General features: G+C 34.3%; 1 pseudogene; it reads left to right on the forward strand.

Annotated features, from left to right (window-relative positions):
• The first annotated feature begins 1,150 nt into the window (after positions 1–1,150).
• Positions 1,151–1,247, forward strand: LOC122098651 (annotated as a pseudogene).
• Positions 1,248–10,203: the final 8,956 nt, after the last annotated feature.

Here is a 10,203-nt window from a genome sequence, read left to right on the forward strand (position 1 = left end):
TCACAAGTTTATACTAAAAACATTGCATTGATACTTTTTATAATCTAATATATATTTTAAACCTAAATATTTATATTCCAATCTTATTTATTGGAAAAAATAAGTATCAATTTATTTGTCAAATTATCAACTAATTCTAGTAAGTTTCATTGTGTGAAATATAAAATCAGCATATATTAATATAAAATATATGACTATATATAATTAAAATGCACACATTTTGTATTGTTGTGTTGTAGTTACTGTATCAAAGGCAACTCTGTTTTAAAGTATTATTCCATTATCTCTACCTCAGTGTTTGATAGAGTTAGACCAAAACTTTACCATTTGTAGATTTACAGCATGGAGGCAAAAGGAAACACTGTGATTAAAACATTATCAATTTAATGTCTAATAACGAGGAGAAAAATATGCACTTCTCTTGCAACTCTGAAAATATTTGGTGATAAAAAGGCAGTAGTGTAAGTTCCTGCCTGGTTGGATGTTAGACAGGCCAGAACAATAAGTAATCATGCATACGAACAATTTTTCCACCTTCTTGGCTTTAGCTACTTTTGAAATGGAAGGTATAATAAACAATTATATTTTGATAAAATAACTTCTAGTCTGAACAGTTCTGTTTGAACTGTTCATCTCTCTATGATCCCTTGTAACCAAGATTAGTTTTGTTCTAGTAAGAAAAACTTTGCTGTCAGGGTAAAATATTCTAGTTGGTCTGTTCCCACATGGAAGAAGGGTAAAGGCTCAGATAGACATTTGTTCCAGTAACACCTCATTTGGGAAATTGTCAGCTGAAGAAGTTTAGAAGTAGCTCTTAAGCAATGCTTACTTTGAATCCATTAGGTCCACAAAGCTAATTCAGTTGGATAAATAAGTACTTGAAAAAGCCATCACCTTTGGACCTATCTATAAATAATTGAGAGTACGATCAAATACCAAATAAAAAGACAATATAGTCATTGACAAAAAAATTTTGCAAATGTGAGCAATCGACTGATCAATATAATTTTTTTCCACTATTCACGGAATTTTAGGGAAATAAGATCGATAGCATTGTTAGGACCAATAAGGTTTCCTTCTTACAAGTAGGCACCCATACCCCCCTATATAAAGATTGCATCATTAACTACTTAAATTTAGAAGATATTACATGCTTCAGCAGCACGTATACTCAAATTACAATACAGAGATTAACATGGCACTTGCACAAGGATAATATGAAAATTTGAGAAGTATTCCATATTTTTCATTCTTCAGATGCAAGAAATGAAAAACAGTTATTAAAAAGTTGATTACAAAATTACAAGTGTAACAATACACGTAATTCATATTATTAAATTTAGTTTGACATCAGTGTATTAAATCTTCACCTCAGAAAGGCATTTACATAGCATGAAACTTTACAAAACTTTTCAAATTAGACAACATTGTCATTTTATCCCAAAGAAAAATAATATTAAGACCTAGAAAAAAAGGAATCAGACTGTTCTATATGGAATGCAATCGGAAAGGACACATTAATGAACCTATATATTATAAAATAATGTAGAATCCAAAGTATATCTAGGAGAAAATAAATTATGAACATTATGCAAACATAGAATATAGAATATTTTAAAATATACTTTTTCAGACAAGCACCAGAAATATTGTAGTTTCCGTACTACTCATTTCAACAGTTAAATTAAAATTATTTCTGATTAAAAAATCACAAACTCTGAAGAAATTATTATACATGTATACAAAAACTATTAAATATATTTTTACATCCAAGGCAGGTAATTCCCTTGGAAGAATTCCACGGAATCCATGAATTTTTACAGTAAAATATTGGTGCTGCCGGGCACTGGTGGCTCATGCCTATAATCATAGCTACACAGGTGGCTGAGATCTGAGGATCATGGTTCAAAGCCAACCTCGGAAGGAAAGTCTGTGGTACTCTTATCTCAAATAAACCACTAGAAAACTGGAAGTGGAGCTGTGTCTCAAGTGGTACAGAGCTCACCTTGAGCTGAAGAGCACAGGGATAGTTCACAGGCCCAGAGCTCAAGCCCCATGACCGACCAAAAAAAAAAAGATATTGCTCTTATTTGGATTGTGAAAATGTTTTGTAGGGACACAAAAGATGGGCTTGCATTTTTGAAATTTAAGAAACTTAACCCGACCATTAGGACTTCGGTGAACAATTTGTACAGCCTTTCACAACTTCATAGAGGTAGTGATACATAATTATCCTTTTGGCAATATCAAATACAGTTTCTTCTATATTTTTCTTCAGGCCTGGTTTTATATAATGGTTCAACAGAAGGCTATCCAGCATATCTTTACTATCTCAGTTCTAGACAGCAAGATGTAAGGGTGTCAAAAGTCCTTTAGTTTGGGGAAGTGGAACTGTGGCTCAAGTGGTAGAGTGCTCCCCTTGAGCTGAAGAGCACAGAAACAGCACCCAAGCCCAGAGCTCAAGCCCCACGTACGACCAAAAAAAACCACAACAACAACAAAAATCAAACAAACAAAAATATTTGGCCTGGGAAGGTGGCTCAGTAGTAGAGCGCTTGCCTTGCATACATGAGGACCTAAGTTAGAATCCTCAGCACCACATAAGCAGAAAAAAACCCGAAAGTGATGCTGTGGCTCAAGTAGAGCGCTAGCCTTGAGCTGAAATGCTGAGGGACAGCGTCCACGCCCAGAATTCAGGCCCCACGAACAGACCAAAAAAAAATTAAAAAAAGAGAGTCTTTTAGTTTGGGCATTGGTATCTGTATCATGATGAAGTAAGAAAGAAGCCACTCTGGTATTATTCCACGTATATGCACTGGGCAGGGGTGTACAGTCATCTACAGTTATTGCATGTGCTGCTTGAGACACCAACTCACTAACAATGTCTAAGTGTCCACTGTAGGCTTCTCGAAGAAGGGTATACTCATCATCATCCCTACTATTCACATGAGTGGCCTTTTGGGAAAGAAGTCTCCGCACTGTAATAAGCTGAATATTTTCGGCAGCCCAATGAAGAAATTTGCTTGGATCCTTCTCCAATATTTTTTTCTTGCAATTGATACCATTCCTTACTTTTTCATCTTGTTCCCCATATTCCTAAGAATTGCCTAACCAGAGACTTTGAGTGCCAGTGGGAATGAGGTGTCCATGAATTTCCCTTATATTTCACATTGGTTGAACTGGTCAGAAATATCTGGTGAATTTTCTGCAACTGTTTATTCACCATGATTTATTTTCTCTTTTTCCAATTTTACTATTCGAAATTATTCTAACTGGAGAGTAAGGAATTGATAGAGAGCAGAGGAAAGATATTCCTCCGTATTCAAATGTACACACTGAAAATGAGGACCAGTGATGTCTTCATGTGCAGCTTATTCTAGGCATGAGAAAATAGGAAATAATGCCTTCTATATAAATGATTTGGGAAATGGCAGAGCAAAAAGTGAAATGATGCAACCAAAAATATAAAAGCAAAATAAATGAGGATAATTATGGAGCAATCATATTATGAGAACCATGAAAGGTAGAGAGAAAGATAGAGACAGATGTGTAATGACCTAGCTAGCCACAAAATCCATGCCTCTGATCAATTTGTAGAGCAGACAAAATTTTATTTTTTAAAAGGGATGGAAATTGAATTTATATATTTACTTGAAATTAGTAAATACATTTTTAGTAGTCTACGTAAAGAGACATAACTTTACCAAATTACAGACAATAAAATAAATCCTTGATAATTCTAGTAACAGATCTCACTGAAATCAGTTGAATCATACTTTTCTTGTACAATGAAAGAATAAGAAGGTAGTAAAGCAGCTAGAGAAGGCAGGGAGATTGTATCTGTGACAAAACTTTGTGGAAATTGGTATTGAGGATTTCTTACTGGTGATCCACTTGCACTGGAGCATGATTCTGAAGTATTGCTTGCTGATTCTGAACTATTGATTTGATCATTATATTCTCCAAGAAGAAAATGAGAATTGATAGTGAAGGACTACTAATACATTTTGACCTTCTCACTAAGCACTTTCAATCATCAAAATCACATGAAGACAATAGACAGGCCTACTTTTTAGATGAAAGCAAGTGTCTTATTAAAACAAGGAATGTATGTAGTTATGCAAAGGACTTCTATTTTACCAATGCCTCATACATTTTTCTAATGTTGGGTACCAATAAATATGGATTTATTAGAAAGCTCTTAAGACTCATATATTCAATAATGAGTTCTCTTACACTATATCATGGTATTTTTTGTGTATGGTTTTAAGAATAAACTTACATTACTAACTTGAATTTCTGACAGGACAGTATCATCACTGTACATCTTGCTTCTATACTCTCATTTTAAAATTACCATCTAAGTATGTGCATTAGATAACTATAGAGGAAAATGTAGAAGCCACACTGATGGCTTAAGTCTTTAGTAGTAGTTAATCAGAAAGATGAAATATGAGCATTGTGGTTTGAAAGCAGACCAAGAAAAAAAATCCATTAGATTCTGATTTGAAAGTAACCAGCAAAAGCTAGAAATGGAGCTGTTGTACAAGCAGTAAAATGCTAGCCTTGAGAAAACTGAAAAAAAAACTAAATTCTGGGACAAAGCCAGGTCCTGAGTTCAAGCCCTAGTATTAGCACCAAACAAATAAATTAATTAATAAGGTAATTAATTAATTAAAAATAAATTAAGTGGTCACATGTGGAGAGGCAGGTAAAATATAACATGCGTGGTAATGGTTTATGTATTATTTTGTAATAAGGCATATTATCATTTGTCCTAATCACTAATATTTTATTTGGACTTTTTTGTACAAAAAACCCTGAATTTAGCATGCATGTATATGTGTGTGTACATGTGCGAACATGTGTGTATGTGTATATGTGTGTGTGTGCTGTTGCAATGTTGCTTGCCAATGTGGACAGGGTGAGGCTGAAAAAAGCTAACTGTGTTGTACTGTTTTTATTTATCAGTGTTCTGTCATGTCATTTCAGTGGAACCACCCTTTGTACATATTATTTGTCTAATAATAACATCATAATCAAAGCATTTACAATATTGTTAGAAAAAGAGACCACTTTCAGCTTTTAATGTATGTTAGGTAAGAAGATACAGACATTGTAGTTAGTAAGTTATTGCTATAAGATGATTGTCAGTACAAAATACATATTTGACCTCTTAAATTGGTTATACTTTTAAGATACACTCATGGAGTGATTTGGACCGACTTGACCAAACAGGTATTATTCTCTGGTGACTCCTGTGAAACACAAGTTGCATGAACTCTTTCCGGATTTCTGTTGAAAATCACTTCCTTTGCAAGATTATATTTATTCTCACTAAGAGATAATGCAACCCATATTATGTTTGACTATCCCATCTTATTCATTGAAAATAAGTATTGTGGATATGCTTGTTAGATATTCCTTTCAAAAACGAACAAACAAAAAGCAAGTGTCATGTCCAGATTGTGGATGCATTTGAAGGTGTTTTGTACATGCACAGGAATCTTTACTAATGGCTCTTTTGTGGGAGTAACTATGGCAACTTTAACAAATAAGGATTTTGAATATCTGTTCCAATATACATAACATCCCAGAGCAAGTCTTGCAATTTCTGAAAATCCTTTGAATATTTTAGTATTTTTTCAGTTCATTGACTGTGGAGCTAAAATTTCTGAAATAAATATTGTTAAGATCTGAAAATGTAAGTGGGTTTATACGCTTTTTTATGCTTCATTTTATGGAAACCTAGTTTTTATGAAAGTAAATGGAATAGAATAAAAGAATGTAAGTGAATTGGGTAAGCTAATTATTAGTATAATTTTGTTTTGAATTAATAGTCCACTGAATGTAGATAATGCAGTTAAATTATTTCTTCTCTACTTCAGTTAGTTTTAGAATCTTTATAGTTATGAGTGAACTTTTAGTATAAATAAAGGTCTTTTAAAATGATTAGGATTAACCTTGTGTTTTTTGTCCTACTTCCAAGAAAATGAGTTATTTTTAAGTGTTAATAGTTTATCATTGTCATTATCATAGGGAATCATTATCATTATCATAGGGACTTAAAAATGCAGTAGTATTGATGTCTTTTTAAACCAATTGTATTCACAAGTTGGAGAGTCTTTAATTCAAAATTAGGTCTTGGTGTCTATGATTTTTACCCTCTCTTTCCTAACACTAATGATAGGTAAGACTGCATTTTTGCGTATATGAAAGGTAAAATATGTATCTGGGGTCAAATGTGATTTTTATATCAGTCTTTCTTTAATAACATTTTAAAGTAGTACTTTTCTCTCAAAATGTTGGGTATAAAAAGCAATCAAAATACTTCTAATGGTAAACAATTTAGGTGAGCTACAATGTGGAAACAATTGCTCCAAAAGACCTGCAGTCTATTTCCATCAGGAATTGGGCAGGTCATTCTTTCAGTAAGACTGTGTTAACCAGAGATGGGGTCCCCAGGCAGTGCAGTGTTGAGTGAAAGGATAAAATATGATTTTTACTATTTTGAGCTAGAAATCAAGAATGTTGTAGTTTAGCAATTCCTTTCACCAGGGAGGTATAAATTGATTATGAACTTGGAGTTTTCATATTACAGATACTTCTTATTTTCTTTTTTTGTTGTTGTTGGTCATGGGGCTTGAACTCTGGGCTTGGGTGCTGTCCCTGTGCTCTTCCACTCAAGGCGAGTGCTCTCCATTTGGACCACAGTGCCACTTCCAGTTTACTAGTGGTTTATTAGAGATAAGAGTCTCACAGTCTGTCCTGCCCGAGCTGGCTTTGAACCACAATCCTCAGATCTCAGCCTCCTGAGTAGCTAGCGTTATAGGTGTGAGCCACCGGTGTCCGACTTAGTTACCTATTTTCTAACAAAGATAAAGTGAAATATTATTAGAGTGTGCACAATAATTTTGGGAATTTTCCTAGAATTAGTAGACTGAGTGCTGGTATTTAGTTATAAAATAGAATGAGGTTAGTTCATATGGTGGGAATGGAATGCAGGCTAACACTTACCATGTGTACAGTGTTGTACTAGTAATTTCAACTCTGAAGACTTAAATATCGTCATCTTAGAATTAAAAATAGAAGTAGTTCCACTTTATGGGATTATTGTGAGGATTAAATTAGATACCAAAGGTAAAGTACTTGGAAAAATAATCAGAGTTTGATACTTTCTACCTGTTATTTTATCATGTGATATATTCTAATATTTTTACTGTGATTTTTATATTGTCTATTTAGGATATGCAAAGTGATGTATTGATATACATTGTGTTGTTCAATTTTCTGTCATTATGAGGAAAATACCTGCAAAGAAAATTTCTGAGAAGAAAATTATCATATTGACTCATGGTTTAAGATCAGATGTCTCCATTGTTTTTAATTATATTTTTATTAAATAGTTGTAAAAAGGGTTTTCCATTCAACGAATCAGTTTATAAGTACAATGGATCTTTACACAACTTTCTCACATCCTTCCAAACCTCAACCCACTTTCGTTTTTGCTAGTTTCATACTATCTGCATTGAATATTATAGCTTCACTGTCTACTTCCGTAAGTCTCTTTATTTCTTCCCTTTGACTTCCCCTCACATTTTCCAAGTGGTAGTCTCCTGGTATTCATTTTGTTGGATTAAAAGTTCAATTTCATAAGAAATTGCACCTGTTAAGTACTCCTCTGTAAATAGCATGCTTTGATTAATACTGTTGTTTAACTTGCATAAAATTCTGGATTCTAAATATGCGTCCTTTTTGTGTCTGGCTGTGACTTCGTTTACTTAACATAATTTTAGATCTAACCATTTCTTTGCAAATGCTGTAAGTCTTTATAATGGATGGGTGCAATCCAATTGTGTATATGTGCAGCACTTTCTCCAACCATCCCTCTGCTAAAGTGCGTCTGGGCTGTTTCCATAAATTCTCTACGGTGAATAGTACAGTAGTGAACATGATGGTGAGAGTGATTTTACTCTAACCTTTTAGAAGAATTCATCACTATTTTTCTGGGAGCAATCCTCCAGCCAATTTGCCAGAATTAGCAAATCCCTTCCTTCATCTCCTTCACAACGTTTTTCAGGTCCACACTGTGCCCATATTCTTTTGTTGTTGTTGTTTTTCTCTGTCCGGTCGAGGGGCCTGAACTCTGGGCCCCTCTGGCGCTGTCCCTCAGCTTTTCTGCTCAATGTTAGCAATCTATCACAGCGTCACTTCTGGCTTTCTTCTTTTTGCTTATGTGGTGCTGAGGTATCAAACCCAGGGCCTCATGCATGTAAGGCAAGAGCTCTACCACTGAGCCACTTTTGCAGCCCTGATGTGCCCATATTCTTTTAATATATTTTTTCATAATTTTACACATAATTTAGCGAGAACCTTCTATGTACCTTCCTAATGTGGGAATGAGGTAAATGAAAATAGAGTAAAAGTAAGAGATGTGGAATTTTTTAAATAGCTATTATCATATTTAAAATAATTTTCAGCTATAACCCATAGCCACACTTACCATTATTTTAATCTTTATTTGATTATTTCACCTATCCCCTAAATTATAACATGTGATTTAAATACAAAGGCAAAAAAGTGTGGTTTGACTTTGACACTCATGTGTGAGGATGCACAATATGGGCAAATAAAGGGATTGGAATTAATAGCCATTATCCATTTTGTTAAATGGTTTTCTCAAACCGATTCTCACAATTCATATTTCATTCCACAACAAGAAACATGACAATTCCTTTTGCTTTGCTCCTCATTAAACTTGTTTCCATGTTATTTTATTATGAAGGATGATTTCATAAATCTACTATAGATACAAAAATATGTTAAAATATTTCTATATGTATGCATTCATATAAATATACACATATATATTATAAAGGTTATAATGATAAATTATAACTTCTGTAACTGTACAATATACTAAATTATTAAAAACATGGACGATTCAGGCCTGGAATCCTGGTTATTCAGGAGGCTGAGATCTGACAATCATGGTTTGAAGCCATCCTGGTCAGGAAAGTCCATGAGCCTCTTATCTCCAAACAACCAACAGAAAATCAGAATTGGAACTGTGGCTCAAAGTAGTAGAGTGATAGCCTTGAGAGAAAAGACTCAGAGATATCACCCAGGCTCTTAGTACAAGAACTAAAATCTACCCCCAAAAAGTATTTAATTTACACCTGTGTAAATAGAGTATTACCTTCACCCAAATGCACATCCATGCTCATTTGCAAGGTAACTCTGTTATGTCTGGAGTACCACATAATATTATCACTTATGTAGAAAGTATTGCAACATGGGTAAACTCTATCTCTCTCATGGATTTTTCTCCACTCAAATATTCAAATCTTGCAATTATTCCCATTATTTAAAGTCATAGCTTTTTTTCTTTAATACCCATAATATTGGAATTTGAATTGAGTGTCTTGTGTCTCCTAAATGGATGTTCTTACCACTTTGGCATGCCCCAGCCCTAAATTGTCCTGATTAACTTTCAGATAGAATCTTGCTTCCTACTTGTGTATGATCGTGGGCTCAGTCTACTTCATGTTATTCTTCCTGGAATTTAGAATAACAAGTGCCTGGTATTATGTATAGATTTTTCTGTCCAGTCTGAGCTTTAACCACTAACCTCACAATAGTAGACTCCCATGTAGTCAGGATTTTCATAAGCTTATCATAGCTATTTATAAAAAAATCTTTGCATTTCCTGCAGGTTCTTGAGTACTGAGTTAACTTGTGTTTTCTTGGGTTGTTTTGGTTCTTTTGAATGTATGTGTTGAGTTGTTCCTCATTTTTCCTTTTGTTTCTTTCACTCAAGTTCTTACCTATAGTGCTGAGAAACCAATTTTTCTTTCTCAAGATAGTCAAGGTGAACATTATTTATTCCAAAACAATTCCAGTAATATTTAAACACCTTCAGAAATTTCGAGAAGATGGCGGAGGAGAATCTGGTGGATAAACAAGCTCTCACATAGAAAGCAGTTCTAGAGTTCCAGTGAACAGTCCTAGGCACACTAAGTGTGCCATCACAGTACAGAGAGTTTGGGCAGAGAGGGAAAATCAGGTAAGGAGACAGATCTGAGCATTTTCCAGCCGCCATGGCTGAGGTTGCTGTGCAGGCTGTGGTGGCATCCATAGCTGCCATAACTACAACCCAGAGAGTCTGGGACAAATGTGTCAGATGCAGCGGGTGAGCAGATT

Source organism: Dipodomys spectabilis, unplaced genomic scaffold, assembly GCF_019054845.1.
Source record: "Dipodomys spectabilis isolate Male_0828 unplaced genomic scaffold, ASM1905484v1 ptg000483l, whole genome shotgun sequence".
In the NCBI taxonomy this organism is placed as follows: domain Eukaryota; kingdom Metazoa; phylum Chordata; class Mammalia; order Rodentia; family Heteromyidae; genus Dipodomys; species Dipodomys spectabilis.